The sequence below is a fragment of the Arvicanthis niloticus genome, chromosome 1 (genome assembly GCF_011762505.2).
Source record: "Arvicanthis niloticus isolate mArvNil1 chromosome 1, mArvNil1.pat.X, whole genome shotgun sequence".
NCBI lineage: Eukaryota > Metazoa > Chordata > Mammalia > Rodentia > Muridae > Arvicanthis > Arvicanthis niloticus.
This window is the reverse complement of record NC_047658.1, coordinates 144,776,911-144,793,921: the sequence shown is the minus strand read 5'-3', so window position 1 is coordinate 144,793,921 and position 17,011 is coordinate 144,776,911.

The following is a 17,011-nucleotide window of genomic DNA, read 5'->3' as shown; positions in this document are numbered from 1 at the left end:
TGTGTGTGTGTGTGTGTGTGTGTGTGTGTGATGTGATCTGACTGTCTACACTCCCACCCCTCTCCCTGTGTTATTCTCTGAGTGTGGAGTACCACCCAGAGCCTCAGTCATCATTCCTTGAGGAAGGCACAGTGACCACTGGAGAGTGTGGTACCTGGAGATGTAGCCCAGGTGGTAGAGTGCTAGCCTGGGATGCAGGAGGCCCTGGGTACATAAACACATGTAGATGTGTAGCTCGTATCTATGTTCTGGGCATTTTGAGAAGGGGAGGCAGGAGGGTCACAAGATAAGGGTTATTCAAGATGACTTAGTGAGTTCAAGGTCAGCCTGGGCTTGTTTATGAGACCCAACCTCAAAACACAAAAACAGAAGTAAACTCCCCAAATGGAGGAGGCAGGAGGAATCTACCTTGGAGTACAAGATGGTCCTCTTCTCTCTCAGTTGAAGCCTAGGATTCTATCCTAGGAAGATGGGGCATTGGAGGCAGGAGGGAAGGAGAAAATTTTTCAGAGGGGAGACCACTCTGCCTTCTGCTCAGCAATAGATCCCAACTTTGCAAGGGGAAAGACAAACACACTGCAGAGATAGAAGCACCCAGGTGAGGAGAAGCACACAAAGTGATGCTCCTGTGTGCCTCAGGCCTATGTCTTTATACCTAACACTAAAGCAGTGATTCATGGCCTGTGGGATACAACCCCTTTGGGGTTGCATATCAGATATCCCGCATATCAAATATTTACATCATGATTCCTAATTGCAGTTAAGAAGTAGCAAGGAGATAATTTTATGACTGAGAATCACCACAACATTAGGAAGCATAAGGAAGGAAAGAAATCCAGGTAGAAACTGAAACATGGCTTAATCCACAGTGATGAGCTGCCTCTTTCTGAATTATTCACAGGTCAGAGGCCAGGGCAGGGGTGGGAAACAGTGACTGCTCTAAGCAGGGGCAGCTAGCATACCAGCCATTTACCTAAGTTAGATACAGAACCTGCTCTGAGAAGACCTGTTGGGAGGAGGCATCCCTCCTTCAGGATTGACACAGCCAAGGCTCCAGGTTGACAAGCAGGGCTTATGACTGAACAAGCAGTCCTAGGCTGCTATTTTCTGCAAGGTACAGTTTGTACAGTGGATAGAGGTGGCTGGGTCTTCTTGCTGATGGGTTTTGCCCAAGTTCTCACATCTCATTCCATTCAATCACACCAGTGTGTGTCCCACCAGCTGACCTCACCTACCTGGGTATTTCTCCAGATTCATTGTTGTGGGCCTCTCACTGAGGAGGAGAAGAAACGAAAGCAAGGGCCAACCCTTTAACAACCATGAGAACTCACCGGATAGCCCTGCCTGACCCTTGTCATGGAGTCCTGGTGTGACTCAGCATCCCGCACCCGAGATATAAAGGGTTAGGACCAATCCAAAGAGGTGGCTGCTAGTTTCAAGAGGCCCCAAAAGTCAATAAGGGGTTGGGGCAGCCTCCACTGCTGAAGTGACTTTAGGGAGAGGGACCTGTGAGGAGTAGGCCAGGAAGGCAAATAAAACAGTAACCATAGTAACAAGAATAGTATGAATGGCAATCACTCAGGTCTAATGACCATGTGCCTGGCAGTCTTAAGTACTTCATTACATTAATTCATTCAGCGGTCACTAAAGTCCTGAAAGTGTGGTGTTTATAAACCACAGCTGTTCACTGAGAAGGGGAGGTGGACACAAAGTCTCACCCTTACCTAAAAAGCTATTGCAACTGAGACCTGCTGGAAATCTTTTATCCAAATCTGAGTGTCACTGGGTATATAAATCATATTATAGGGCAGGCCCAATGCCTAGGAGTAGTTGATAAAAATACAAAAACATCTGTGGAGTTGTTGTTGTTGTTTAGTGCTTTTTGTTTGGTTTTAGTTTAATTTAGTGTTATTTTTGTTGTATTGGGTGTTTGTTCATATTTTGATTGTTGGGTGTTTGCTTTGTTTTGTTTTAGAGAAGGGGCATTAAGTTGGGTGGGTAGGATCTGGAAGGAGTTGGAGGACAGAGAAGAATATAATATGATCCAACTATATTGTATAAAAAATTTTAAAGCATTTTTTAAAAATTTAAAAAATAATCATAGCTGCTGAAAGGTAAGACTTATTCTGAGAAATGGCCACAGCGAGCTATTGCAAAGTATGCCTTCCATGAAATATGCATATGCTTATAGTGGTAAAATTATTAATCATAGAGGTTAAGGGAATTGGGCCTTTTTATATGTATGGGTACATTGTATGCATGCTGGTCTATGAGATATGTGTGTGCAGGTGTGTACACCGTGCATGTGCTCACAGAGGCTAAGGGGAACATGCAGTTTTCTCTGTTACTCTCCACCTGATTCCTTTCAGAGTCTCTCTGAATCAGGAGGTAAGCTGGCATCAACCCCAGTAATCCCACCTGTGCCCCACAGCGCTGAGGTCACAGGTACGGGCAACTGCACCTGACTTTTTACATGGGTACTAGGGATTTGAACTCAGATCTTTGCATTTACATAGCAGCTGTTCTCATCCACTAAGCCATCTCTTCAGGGTATTTGTTTTGTAAGGTTTCACTATTCCTCCCCGGCTGGCCTCGAGTGTGTTATCCTCCTGTCTCAGTCTCCTCTGCACACAGTGCTGACATTACAAGCATGAGCTATGAGTAGCCATACCTAGTTTGCAACAGAAATACTGAAATTAAAAATCTGTCTTTGGGGAAAACAAAGTCTCTCACTTGTTCTCAAGCTCACCTCGGAGAGCAGGAACCACTCTGTGGCTTCTTGGGACTACTGTGAAAGTAGTTCATTTGAGAAAAAGGGAATTTACTTGTCAACAATACCAAACCAACATCAAATTTGCTGGCCATGAGGACTGAGTCAGGTGCCATTGGACAGCCATGCTGACTGCTGTCAGTAAAGACCTGGTGTGACTGATCTTAGCTCATCTGGGTATATAAACGGTTAGGACCAATCTAAGGAGGCCACCGCTACTCTCTAGAGGTCCTTTTTAGGAACAGAGCCTCCAGCCTCCATGGAGCCTTCAGAAGACCAACATCTGACTGAATAAAACCTTGTAAGACGTCTCAGTTTCTAGCTGGGCCCAAGCACCTAGCCCTCAGAAACGGAGGTAACAAATGCTTATTAGTTGTTTAAGATCTCAGATTTTGGGAGTAATTTGTTTCACATCAAAAATTGGTTAGTGCAAGCTGGTGGTTTTCATTATTTGCCCTTTGCAGATGTGGAACTAAAGTTATGGGGTTAGCCTAAGTAAGGTCCTGGGGGAGTATTTGAACCTGAGCAGCCTGGTTCCAAGGTCATATCAAGACTCAGAACTATAAGACAGCAGGTTTTGTTGAGGAGGAAGAAGGGCTTGGCCATTTCTGTAGCTGGATGACTGCTGGGTGGCTCTCCAGTTCCCCTCGCCTGACCTGGGCTCTTCCTATCCCAACTGGGATCTCCCAGGAGTCTTTCTAGTGTATCTCTCTCCAGTTGAGACTGGACAGAAATAATCAGCTGCTATTTCTCATCACCAAGAAACTGGATCAGCTGGAAACCTAACTGCCTTCCATTTCTTTTGGTGAGGGTCTGCCTGCCCCAGTGCAGGAGCCTCCATTGTCTCAATCCTTCTGTAGAAAGATGCAGATCCCAAATGCAACCTTTTTAACTCAGAAAGGGCAGTCCCTTTCAACTTAAATGGCAACTTTTCTCTGTGGGCGTCTCTTGGCTAAGAGCCACATGGCTTGCCTAGTGGAAAGAGGTTCATTTGGACACACAAGGTTTAAGCACGTACCATGTGGCCCCAGTGCCAGGATCACAAAGATGACAGGTGAGTGACGCCATAGCAGTCCTGAAAGAGCCACTGGACCTGTGCATGTCCCAAGGCGACCGTGGGCCAAGGTCTTGCGTTTGATTGCATCATTTCTCTTGCATTACTTCTCCCCCGCCCCTACCTTTGGCTTCTTTTCTTATTCTGTTTTCAATTACAAAATATTAGAAGTTAATTCAGAAAAAATAATCTATCCAGCATTCTCCAATGCAGAATCCTTTGTGGGATTTTTCTATAACAGATGCAGGTATTGGTTCTATTCCATGGGACTGTCTGTCTACATGGATGGGTCTTGTACACAATGGAGGCCATGGTGTACACATCTTTATTATAATATGCTGCCATGGCTTGATGTGACCCTAAAAATTCATGTGTTAGGTGAACTTTTGGTCCACTTTCCTATTTCTATGTGGGTGCTATTTGGATGTGGGGTGTTTAGGAAGTGATTGGAATTGGGCACAGTCTGAAGGTGGACTCCCATGTTGGTTGCAGTAGATTTACAAGAAAAGAAGACCCTAAGACACTTACTCTGTCTCACCAGTTGTCCTCCACCATGCTGTGTGCTTATTCAGCAAGAAAGTTTTTGCCAAATGCTAGCACAGGGAAGTGTGTACTAATAAACTTCTGGTCTTTATAAATTACGTATACTCAAGTATTTTGATATAGTAACAAAAAATAGATGAAGACACATGTGTTTGAAAGTTTGTTTCCAGCATATTCTTTTTTTCTCTCTCTCTCTCTTTCTTTCTTTCTTTCTTTCTTTCTTCCTTTCTTCCTTTCTTTCCTTCCTTCCTTCTTCCCTCCTTTTCTCCTTCCCTCCTCCCTCCCTCCTTTCCTCCCTCCCTCCCTCCCTCCCTCCCTCCCTTCCTTCCTTCCTTCCTTCCTTCCTTCCTTCCTTCCTTCCTTCCTTCCTTCCTTTGAGACAGGGTTTCTCTGTGTAGCCCTGGCTGTCCTGGAACTTGTTCTGTAGACCAGGCGACCTCGAATTTATAGATATCAGCCTGCCTCTGTCTTCTGAGTTCTGGGATCCTTCCATTTTCTCAATGCATATAACTGACATATTTGTGGAGGCAAGGCAAAAGGACACACCCTCCAGCGGTGGCCTCAGATACCAGTCAGTGCTTGCTTCTGTTTCCTGTGTTTAAAGTGAAAAAGAAATAGTAAAGACCAGGCAGTTTTCCCTAAGGCTACAAAACCACGCCCACTTTCTTAGTAGACCAATTATGTCCTGACTTTTTGTTAAACAAAGTGTGTCAGTCAAAGAAAGGGGGAGGAAAGAAACAGAAAGAAATCTTATGCTTTTTTAAAAATATGGCAATCTGGTCTGAGTTCTAATATTTTGTTTTATTTTCAGAGTCTTACTACGCAGCTCAAGTGGCCTTGAACTTGTAGCAGTCTTCCTGTTTTCTCTCCCAAGTGTTGGGATGACGGGTGTGAGCTACAGCACCCAGGGGAATTATGGAGATTTATAGTAGAACAATATACTCGCCCGTGCAGTCCAATCTCAGTCTTTAAAACCCTTGTAGGGACCCGGGCAGTGGTGGTGCACGCCTTTAATCCCAGCACTTGGGAGGCAGAGGCAGGTGGATTTCTGAGTTTGAGGCCAACCTGGTCTACAGAGTGAGTTCCAGGACAGCCAGAGCTACACAGAGAAACCCTGTCTCGAAAAACCAATAAATAAATAAATAAATAAATAAATAAATAAATAAATAAATAAAACCCTTATAGGAGCTGGAGAGATGTTCAGTGTTTAAGGTCACTCACCGCTTTTTCAGAAGGCCCGAGTTCCTTTTCCAGCACCCAGTCATCTGGCTCACAACCACCTATAATTCCAGGTCCATGGGATCTGACAACCTCTCTGGCCCCTGTGTCACCTGCACACATGTGACATTCACTCCAAAACACACATGCATATACATAAATAAGAAGAAAAATAGAAGAAATCTTTTTAAAAATTGCTTCTGTGTTTGTATATTAGACTTAATGTACAATTTATCTTGGAGGATGCTTTGACTCGAAAGTCAGGGCTTTTGTGGCCTCTAATAAGGCCTCAGGGAAGTCAGGGGGCTGAATCCTAAGGGAGAAAAGGTAGTAGTAAGTCAGGTCCAAAATGCTTCGTCTCAGAAATGTGGGGAATATCTTCCCCATAGGCCTGGTACACCTTTGAAGGGGTTTCACTATTTCATTTAAATGGTAGAGAGGGAGAGGAATCTGGGTCCACATTTAAGGCACAGTGATGATCTGACATGCAAGCCACAAGGAGAAGGGTGACTGGGCAGTGCTTGGAGCAGTGATTCCAACTTAGAAAAAGTGACAAATAAGGGGACAGGGCTTTCTGCTGTTGTTAGTGGCTTGAATAATGATGGTTCTTGGATTTCTAAAATCCAAGGGGACCTAGACACAGCTTATATGCCTACTTCTGTATGGATGTATGCATCCACGCATAATATAGATACTTGGCTGTGGGGTGTATATACACTAAAAACGCCTTCTCAAGGTATAAGGTCAACACTGGCTTCCCCAGCCCCTTACAGCATGGCCTCTTTCCTGAACTTAGCCCATCAGACACATTGCAAGAGATGGACATTTCAGGAGAATGAGGAAGCTAGATGTGCACAGAAGCAAAGGATAGGAGTGCGCACACAGTCGTGGGTTGTTGGCATCCAGAAGCACAACATCAGCAGCACGGGGTGTGCATCAGAACATAGATACTGTTTCAGGCCAGTCCTCTAGTCCTCCCACTGGAGAGTCTATGAACTACAGAATGCCCTTTCCTGTTAATCCAGCCAGAGTGTGCTCCTCTGAATGCACGTAGGAGCCCATGTCCATTTTAGTCTTGCTGTGCTAACATCTGGCAGATCGTCAGAGCCTTTGAAGCGGTTGGCTTCCTCATACTCTCAACTCCTTCCTCCAACAACCAGTCTTCACTGAGCAAGTCCCCAGTGCCAGTTTGTGTCCTCTATCCCCACAGCCAATGCAAGGCTGAGGCGCCGAGCAGCCAGGCTAACTTTCCCCTACATTATTTTCCTTCTCTCCATACTGTATTGCAAAACCAGGCGTTTCTGTGCTGCCAACCACTGCAGCTCCCCATCCTCCTCGCCCAGTCCTCCTGCTGTTTCTAATGACTGCTGGCAGAGTGGCCCCATTTTCCCCTGGAACCAGCACCATCTGGGTGGGATTCTGAGAGGGTGTGTGTGTATATGTGTGAGAAGGGGGGGGGGGAGGAGGGCAGAGTTGGTGACTTGAAAGCCATAAATTCCAGACTCTCGGCTTCCCAATAAACTCATTAACCTCTCTTTCTATGCTTTGGGTTGTAGGGTTCTGTTCCCTGTATTTTCAGGACTGGACATGGTTTGTGCCTGTGTGTATGTGCTCTGCCTTTGCTTTTTCCTTGTTAGAAACCTTCTTCTTCTTCTTCTTCTTCTTCTTCTTCTTCTTCTTCTTCTTCTTCTTCTTCTTCTTCTTCTTCTTCTTCTTCTTCTTCTTCTTCTTCTTCTTCTCCTTCTCCTCCTCCTCCTCCTCCTCCTCCTCCTCCTCCTCCTCCTCCTCCTCTTCCTCCTCTTCCTCCTCTTCCTCCTCTTCCTCCTCTTCCTCCTCCTCCTTCTCCTTCTTCTTCTTTTCTGAATTCAGCTTTTCCTAGGGCCTTAGAAGTGCTGGGTAGCACTTACTAACCCCTGAGTAAGCACCGTAAGCTTTGTGCTTATGATAATGCTGGTTTGTGTAAGTGCCACACACAGTCCGTATGAAAGCTGAATGGTATTATCGCCCTCAGGCTAGAGAGGAGAAAACTGAGGTTGCAGCATATATTTTCAGGAAATATTTTGTTGATAACTAACAGGAATTCAACAATAACAACATCAAACCAAAAAAGAAGAGGGAAGAAAGAAAGAAGAATAGTAGGAAAAAGAAGGAAGGGAAAAAGAAATAGAAGTTGTCTCACAAGCACAAGGCAAGAGGCAGATCTTACTGTAGCTAGGCACATCTGGATTGAGCTATTGTAAGACTTGGCTGGGTCAAAGACCTTGCTTTCTCCTCTGAATTGGCCTTGTGTCAACACCCTGTCCTACAGAGGAAGCAAGACCATGACAGCCCTTGCCTGCCTCCTGTCCACAGACGCCTTTCTAACATAGCTGGCAGAATTCCGAGGCAGGCTTTTAGTGGTGAGGTTGCAGTCACCCACATCTGGAATCTGGACAGATACTGAGGGTGGCAGGTTTCTGGCACTGACAGCGCCCAAGGATGGAGGGATTAACTCTGGATAGCTAATAGCAGGGAGGCAGCTGGCCCATCAGGAGACTAAGTGGCATAGAAAATGGATTCTCCAAATCCAAAAGCAAGCATGAGCTTGAAGTCTTCTGTGATAGCATCTGAGGTCCATGAATGGCCCTGGAGATCTGGCTGTCCTTAGCTGCCAGTAATTAGGTTAGCTTTACAGACTGATAGAAAGAACACTGTAGTCCAAATTCTTGAGTTGTTGAAATCAAATTAGACCTTGAATTAAAAAGCATTTGGAAGAGTCAGATATACGGAGGTACTATACTGTCCCTAAGCATATCTTCCATCTTGGTTGGTGAAATCAGCTTAAATCTGGTGGGTTTTTTTTTTTCAGTAAATAAATAAATAAATAAATAAATAAATAAAGCAAGCAAGCAAAAACTTCTATCAAAAGTAATGTTCAGCCTCTGAGATGGCTACTGGGTAAAAGTTCCTCCTGCATAGATCCAATGACCTCAATGGGATTCTAAGTTGGCACAGTGGAAGAAGACAACTGAAAGGTGTCAGTCCTCTGACCACCACATGTATGCCTGACAAGCATGAACCTGAGCACTTGCACATGCACACGTATGTGCATGAACATACAACACACAGAGACAAATGAAAAATGGTAGTAGTAATATCTGCTGTGTGCAGTTTGGAACTATGAAAAAAATAAAGGGGAAAAGTGAAAAGAACGGAGCAGCCCTCTGACTCCCCATTCCGAGGGGAGTCTTAAAAACAGCTTTTTAATTCAATGCTTTCCATCGTGTTGCCCCTTAAGTTCTAAACACTGGCCCCATAATTCCTGCATCTGATGACTATGAGCTGCTGGAGACTCTGTTTCAAAGTGTCAAAGTGTCCAAGAGTTCTGAACCTTGGCGATTTAGAGAATTCTGGGAAGTGCACTGGCCTAGGACTCTGAAAAGCTAAATTCCAGTCCTTTGCCCACACAAAGAAATGCTGTGGTGATGTAAGTGATGTAACTTTTGTGCAGAAAGCCTCCCTAAGTGCTCTCTCTCTCTCTCTCTCTCTCTCTCTCTCTCTCTCTCTCTCTCTCTCTCTCTGTGTGTGTGTGTGCATTAGAGATCTGCTTAGCTTGCCTACCTCACAGGCTATGAAAGACCATATTTGAGGGCTGGAAAAGTGCCTGGGGCTGCTGTACATTCTGCTCGCTTAGATTTTCCCAGAGAACTGTCAGTCTCTAAGATAGTTCTTAACAGAGGGTGGGTCCTGGCAGTCACCCTTCTGTATAGTCCCCCACCCCCCACCCCCGGACTCTAGCTTTGTCTTTTGGCCATTTCCAGATAACTGGATTCAGTAGATGCGGCACTGAGTGGCATTCAAAGCTAGACCACAAGATGATCTAGCTTCAAATAAATGTGAGTCTAAAGGGGACCAAGCAGCTGGGTCTGTCAATCCAGGACAGCATGGGAGGGAAGAGAAACACACTGTTAGTAAAAGCTAGTAGGTTTGTTTCCAGGACCCCGAATCTGAATCCCAGAAAGCTTGATGATTAAAACCTGTTGCTTTGGGACTTGGAGAGACAGCCTGGTTTTTGTTTTCCTCACTGTCACCCCGGGAGTTAAATGACCCTTCTCATAGCCATCAGCAAACAGGCATGGAAATGGGACCTGACTTGTGGCAGAGTTAGGAGGATGGTTTGATATGGTGCCCTGCAGAATTAATCCTCCATACACTTTGGCCACAGTGGTGGTGACAATTGTCACTGGTAGTGTACCTCACTTGTTCCTTAGTGTATCTCACCCGAGTACCTTAATTAAATTTTGTGAAAAGTATAGATCAAGCTACCCTAGGTGGTTTACCTCTTTTATTAATATTATTTTTAGTTTTGAAATTATAATTACATCATTTCCCTTTTTCCTTTTCCTCCCTCCAAACACTCTCATATACCCCTCCTTACTCTTTCAAATTCATGGCCTCTTTTGTCATTAACTGTTATTATATGCATACATGAATACACATACGGCTATACATCCTTTAATCCAACCTGCTTAGTCTGTATAATATTAATTGCATGTATGTTTTTAGGACTGGTGATATTTGATAACTGATTGATGTGTTCCTGTGGTGTAAGTCTATTTCTCCCGACTCAGCGTTTCTTAGTTGACTGTTGTTCTTTGTGTAGGCTTGAAGCCTTGTGGGGTTCCCCTGTCCACTTTGGTTTGCCAATTGCTGTCCTTGTTTAGCTCAGGTTTGACCAGTCATGTTGACAAGACTTGATAGGTGTAGCTTCTGGTATTCCTAGAAGATATGATCTCACAGCAAACTCCCTGGTACTCTGGCTTTTATACCCAGCACTTCTACCTTCTCTTTCCATTCCCTCTTCCACAATGTTCTCTGAGTCTTTGGTGCAGTAGTGTTTTGTAGATGTATCCACTGGAACTGGGCTCCACAGCTCTGTATTCTGATTGGTTGTGGTTTTCTGTAATGGTCTCGCTCTATTGCAAAGAGAAGTTTCCTTGAGGAGAGGTAAGGACCACACTTATCTGGGGTATAAGGACAAATGTTTACATTGTAATTAGGGATTATGCTGGTTTAGATCATTGTTGATTGTAGATTCTCTTCCAAGATCCATGACTAGCCCTGGGCAGGCTAGGTTTCCAGTACTAAGCATTTGTTTCCCTCCTGTATCAGCCACCATTGCTGTGATGTCTCTTGGAACACATAAAAACTTTTAACACCAGGCTTGGAGAAGGACTTTTGGTTCCAGTCCCAAAGCCAGGCATTTTTAAGGCAAAGGTCAGTTCCCTAAAAAAAAAAAAAAAAATGCTTTGCCCAGGTTACGTCATTGATCAAACATTGACTTTATTTATGGCCACATACTTGAGGTCTGCTTTATAGTCTCTTTTACAGCCATGTTTGCTTAATGGCTGATTCATACCTTGTGCTCTGCCACGATTTTACTTGAAATTCTAAAGACAAAAAGTCAGGTATGTCTTAGACACAAGTGGTTGAAATCATTGTAAAAGTTACTCATTCCTATTGGGTTCCTTAAAACATCTTACAAGTGTAGCCCACATTATTGGCCAGACATGAGAGACAGGAGGAAACACAACCTCTGACCTTATGAAACATATACCCTTTTAGGGCAGTGGGCAGATGGTATGATAGGTGAAAGATGGATGTAAGAGCAGAAAACTAGAAAGAGAGGCACAGCCAGGTGGAAGTGGCATAAGCCTTTAATCCCAACATTCAAGGGGCAGAGGCAGGTGGGTCTCAGGTTCGAAGCCAGCCTGGTCTACAGAGTCCTGGATAATGTATACACACATACATAGAGGGGGGAGAGAAGGAAAGGAGGGGAGAGGAGAAAAGAGGAGAGGGGAAGGGAGGAGAGGAGAAGGGAGGAGAGGAGAAGGGAGGAGAGGGGAGGGGAGGAGAGAAGAGGAGAGGGAAGGAGAAGAGGAGAGGAGAGGAGAGGAGAGGAGAGGAGAGGAGAGGAGAGGAGAGGAGAGGAGAGGAGAGGAGAGGAGAGGAGAGGAGAGGAGAGGAGAAGAAGAGAGGGGAGGGGAGGGGAGGGGAGGAGAGGGATCATGGAAGCCCAGAGGAGACTCTGTTTTCTTCACCAAGCTTCCAGTCTGGAGGAGGATCCATTCACAGGTCTCTTCTTCCCTGGCATCTCTTGAGAACCTTGTGTGGCATGCTGTGACATCACACCATCTCCTTTCCTGGGGGATTTCTCTTTCCAGCTACCTTTGCAGTAAATGGAGCCTTGGGATCAAGTTCTGCCTCATCAGAACATGAGTCATCTGTGTCCCTTCTGGTCTGAAAGTTAGAATAAATGTGCCTCTTTCAGAAAGATCCCTCTCTCCCCTGCTTGGAGGCCATGTGTTCTAGGGTTCAGAACCATAAGATGAAGGAGCACCCCAGCACACAAAGATTGTGACGGGAGAAAGGAATAAACCCCATTTTGCCAAGATGTCCCATCCTAGTCAGTAAAACATGGGGTTGTGCACCAGAGAGTTTGTGTATAGATATTCCCATTTGGAGTAACAGATTGTTCAGAGAGAATGAGTTAAGGGATGTTCATCCATTGTTCTGTCTGGCTGTCTTCATGGGTTTAGAGAAAAGTCTAATTAAACTGTGGAAGCTGGAGCTGCTACAGCCTCAGTGTGAGCATGAAGAAGGGGACAGGGCCACAGAACTTAGAGACCTAACAGTGTGAAGCTGATCCGAACTGGGATTGTCTGGGCCCATGCTTCAATATATCATTCCTAAAGTTTTAATTAATTTCTTAATTATTTTAACTATTAGGTGCCCCAGTGCATGACTGGAAATCAGAGGCCAACTCTCAGGAATCAGTTCTCACTTTGCCTTGTCGACTCCTGTTCCTGTTGCTCTGTGTATCCAGGCTAGCTGGTCCATGAGCTTCCAGGCTTTTCTGTCTCCATCATCCATTGTCACTGTAAGAACGCTGGATGCATGCCACCCCACATCTGCCTTTTTACATGGGTTCCAGGGATTCAATCCAGGTTGTCAGCTTGTAAGGCTAGTGTCACCTGACTGAGCCACCTCCCTGGCCAGTTTTTTTTTTTTTTTAAGTGTGTGTGTGTCTGTGTGTCTCTGTGTGTGTGTATCTGTGTGTCTCTGTGTGTGTTTCTGTGTGTGTGTGTGTTATGATACAAGTTCAGAAGTCAGAGGACAGAAGAATCTGGTCTCTCCTTCCACCTCACATGGATTCTGAAAATTGAATTCAGGTCAGAGGAATTTAGTAGCAAATGTCATCTTGCTGATCCTCTGTGTCTGTCTGTCTGTCTGTCTGTCTCTCTTTCTCTCAACAAATATCCCAGTTTGTGTAGTTCTCAGTGTTCATGTTAATTGCATTGATAAGGGTGAGGAAATTCAGTTAAGATGTCTATGCAAAATGAATTGGGGATCTTGGGGTCAGGTGGTATCACCCTCTTCTCCAGTATTCTCTCCATCTCCATTTACATTGTAACCATCGGTAGAACATAGAAGTAATTCTGGATGTTATTCTCCATCTGCAGTGTGCTCTCACCTGCTTTCTGGCTTTGAATGCTTAGAAAGTAGTAGCCTGCTTTGGGGATGGGAGGTGGTGGCTCCGTCTCTAGAGGCAGATGCTCAGGTTCACATTCCAGCTGCCACCATCTTCATTGTCATTTTGAATGAGTCACTTGCATTCTCCAAACAGCTTTCTCATCTGTGTGATGAGCATGCTATGACATGCTGCTTCACACAGCATGACTATGAAAGCAAATCTATGTGGCACATACGAAGTGTCACTGAGACATGCATAGGAATCTCCAATGTAAAGCAGACCTTGATTGTACAACACCCAAGCATGCTACCTGGGTACCACCATTCCTATCTTGGAGCTAAGGAAACTTAAGTATAGGGAGAAGTAAGTGGCTTGCTCAAAGTCAGTCAGCACTAGAATTTCAAGCTGGGTCAGTAGTTTTCATGTTAATGTTTTTCCCAGGGTATTGTTCTTCGCTGATGCTAAGATACAAAAGAAATTTTCAGAGCGGAAGTGCTTCTCTCTTTGTCTGCAATAAACAGACTCATTTCCATTAAGCCCATTCCTTCAAGGGAAGAAGTCATTACTGCAGCACGTATGCAACACACGGTTACTGTCATGTAATGCATTTAGAACCTAATCAGCAGCTCATTAAGCCTATACTGATGACGACACAGTCAGGATGGCCTTGCCCTTGGTCCTGCTGTTTGCTGCCTGGCCTTCACCTCTTCCTTGTAAACATGAAATGAAAGGCCCATCTTCATCATCTATGCCCTAGTGCAAGACGGATCCATGGGATCCACGGGAGGGGGCGTGCTCTCCTCGTCCGAGTGAAGCTGTTTGCCTTTGTCCCTCATACCCGTGTTATCCATGGGAGGTGGCTGACCTTCGCCATCCACACAGGCTGCCGGTGGCTCATGTCCATTATCATAATTTGTGATTGAAACCGCCAAGAGACATTTTATCTGCTTTTTCTTTTCCCTCTACAAACCCTCCAGTTAATTTATTTCCTCATATAACAGGTCAACATTCAAGTTTGCCTTGTGTATATTTGAGACTACGCGGCTCCCAACACTAAGTCACCAGGCTATGGTGAACACCCTTTACTGGATCAGAATCTGGGTCAAAGCCATTGCCCTTCCCTGAAGACCTTGACACCAGAGAGTTACCAATGTAACACAGGCCATGCCATGTTTTTGTTTTTGTTTTGTTTTGGTTTTTTTTTAGCTCTGTTTAACGATTCTTTTGTAACAACACTCTTACTTAAACAGTGCATGTCCTTAACTAATAAATCGACCATCACCTTGTTTGGAAAGTCTATTGTCTCTCAACTTTGGAGAGACATCAGATGGGGCCTTCTGGCTTCCTCCACGGGGGTATGGCCGCTCATCTGCTGTAGATGGTTACACATTTGCTGGTCAGATGTTGAGGTCTGGGCTTGGTATTCTCAGAGAAAGGTAAGATTCTTCAGGAAATACAAGTCAACTTTTAATCAGTAGAGAAAATAGTTAATTTCAACTTCCTTTTTTTTCCTTCTCCCTCTCACTCTGGCCCAAAGGGATTTATTTATTTATTTATTTATTTAATTTTATTTATTTATTATATGTAAGTACACTGTAGCTGTCTTTAGACACCCCATAAGAGGGTATCAGATCTCATTACGGATGGTTGTGAGCCACCATGTAGTTGCTAGGATTTGAACTCAGGACCTCAGGAACCGTTGAACCATCAGCTCACCAGCACAAGTTCAACTTCTAAAGACAGTTTTTCTCTGAGTGTTTCAATTGTGATTGCCCAGCCCTGTTGCTACAAGTAGACTTGACTTAGGACAACAAAATACTTGAGGTCTCCAAAAGAGTAATTTTACTGGAATCAACACGCAAGGCTGGCCAGCAGGACAGCTGCTACCTTGAAGAGAGCCTTGGTTCTTCCCTCGTCTACAAAGTGGCTATGTGACCTTGTATAACCGACTCCATCTCTGGGATCTGCTGTCACTAAGTTGGATTAGTTTTCCATCTTCAGTCATGCCCAAAGTACCCCAGAAAACACTCTCCAATATTCAGATAGAGGCCTAGAAACCAGCATTTTCCAAAGGCTCTGAGTGAGTTTCCTGGACCCAAAGCTGATCTTGAAGCCAGTTTCTCCTACCACTGACCTTCAGTGTGGGTCTGGGGTTATAGAAAGTAATCAGGAAATGCTGGCTGCTAGCCAGCTCTGTCCAGAAATGTAGCCATTAAAAGCTGCCAGATGGCAGGTGGGAGGGAAGCGTGAGGGAGGGCTGTGTTTGCTGGGTGGCTCAAACAGCACCTGTTGGACTGAAGTGGACACAGGGAAAGCTCCCTGCTCATGGGGCAGGCAGGGACCCTGAACTTCCTTGGCTTCCTTCCAGTCTCAGGCCAGTCACTCTTCCTATGTCCCATACATCTGTTGCACAGGAAAGTCACAAACTACCAGTTTGTTGTGGCCCACATTCTTAATTTTTCATTAGCTTTGAACTTAAAAATTGGGAGGTTTCCTATTTTAAATTTCAGATTTCTCTCAGAAAAATCTAAAAATTATGCTATTATGGTCGTTTAACTGAGAAACGTCCTCCCTAGGCTCGGGGATTTGCTGGTGGCATTGTTTGGGGAAGCTGGAGAGACACAGCCTTGCTGAAGGAAGTGTGGCAGGCTTTGAGAGATTATAGAATTGCTACGCTTCCAGTTAGCTCTCTCTGCTCTGTGCTTCTGGTAAAATGTGAACTGTCAGCTTCCTGTCACATCTGCAGCTTGCAACCATGCCTCCCTGCTATGACAGACTCTCATCCCTCTGGAACTATAAGCCAAAATAAATTCTACCTTCTAGAAGTTGCCTTGGTCATGATATCTTATTATACCAACAGAAAAGTTGAGAATGCAGCCATATTGTATTAATTCTTCTTGGACAAAGAGCTTCCCTGTGAGAACATGCACTTCTAGTCTCCACTGCCACCGCTCCTCATCTCATTATCCACCAGGCCTCCAAGAAACAGGTATTGCAGTTCTGCCACTCTAAAACGTGCCTGGGATATGCCAGAACAGACAGCTGGACATAGCCTGAGGACCTGGAAGTTGTCTCTGGGCCCCGCTTTCACTTACGTAGAGACATAAAGAAATCAGTATTGTATTTATTGCAGAGTACACAATGCATTGTGTATATGGTTTTTCCTGACGCTCATTCATAAAGAATTCCTTCAGTCGCTGAAAAATACTGTTTAATAGTTCTCAGGAAAGATAAATATCACCCATTGCGTTTCCCTAATGGAAAAGAAAAGATAGGCTCCCAAAAATATTTGCCTAAGAGGCTTGGGGTGTAGCTCAGCAATAAAGCACATACGTAGCATGCATAAGGGTCTGGAATTGATTTTTATACCACCAAAACAAACAAACAAATACCCCACAACACTCACGCAAAATACAATGCAAATTCCTACCAAGATAAGTGCAGAAAACTAAATTATATTTATACAATGGAATATTATTCAGCTATTAAAAAGTTATATGCACAGGATAAAAGTGCATGCATTTGTATACAAGTGTGTAAGTGTGCATGAGAGGGAGTGTGTATGTACATATGTGCAGGTCATCATGAAAGAGGAGGAAAATATTTTAGGACAGGGATGTAAGAGAATAACATAATATATGTGTGTGAAAGCAGAGGCCAACAAGACTATCTAGGGGAAGAAAACAAATGATTAAAAAAAAGTAGCATGGTATATATGTATGGAGATACTACAATGAAACCCATTACTTGTATACTAACATTTTTTTTTTAAAGAAGTAATGAAAATTGAAAAAATAAAAACACTGACAGCACTTTTAGAGTCAAAAAGCAAGATCCAAACATGTAACTCCACATACGTGACTTTCAAGATCTGACAAAACCAATACATGGTAACAGACATGAGACTGCCTCT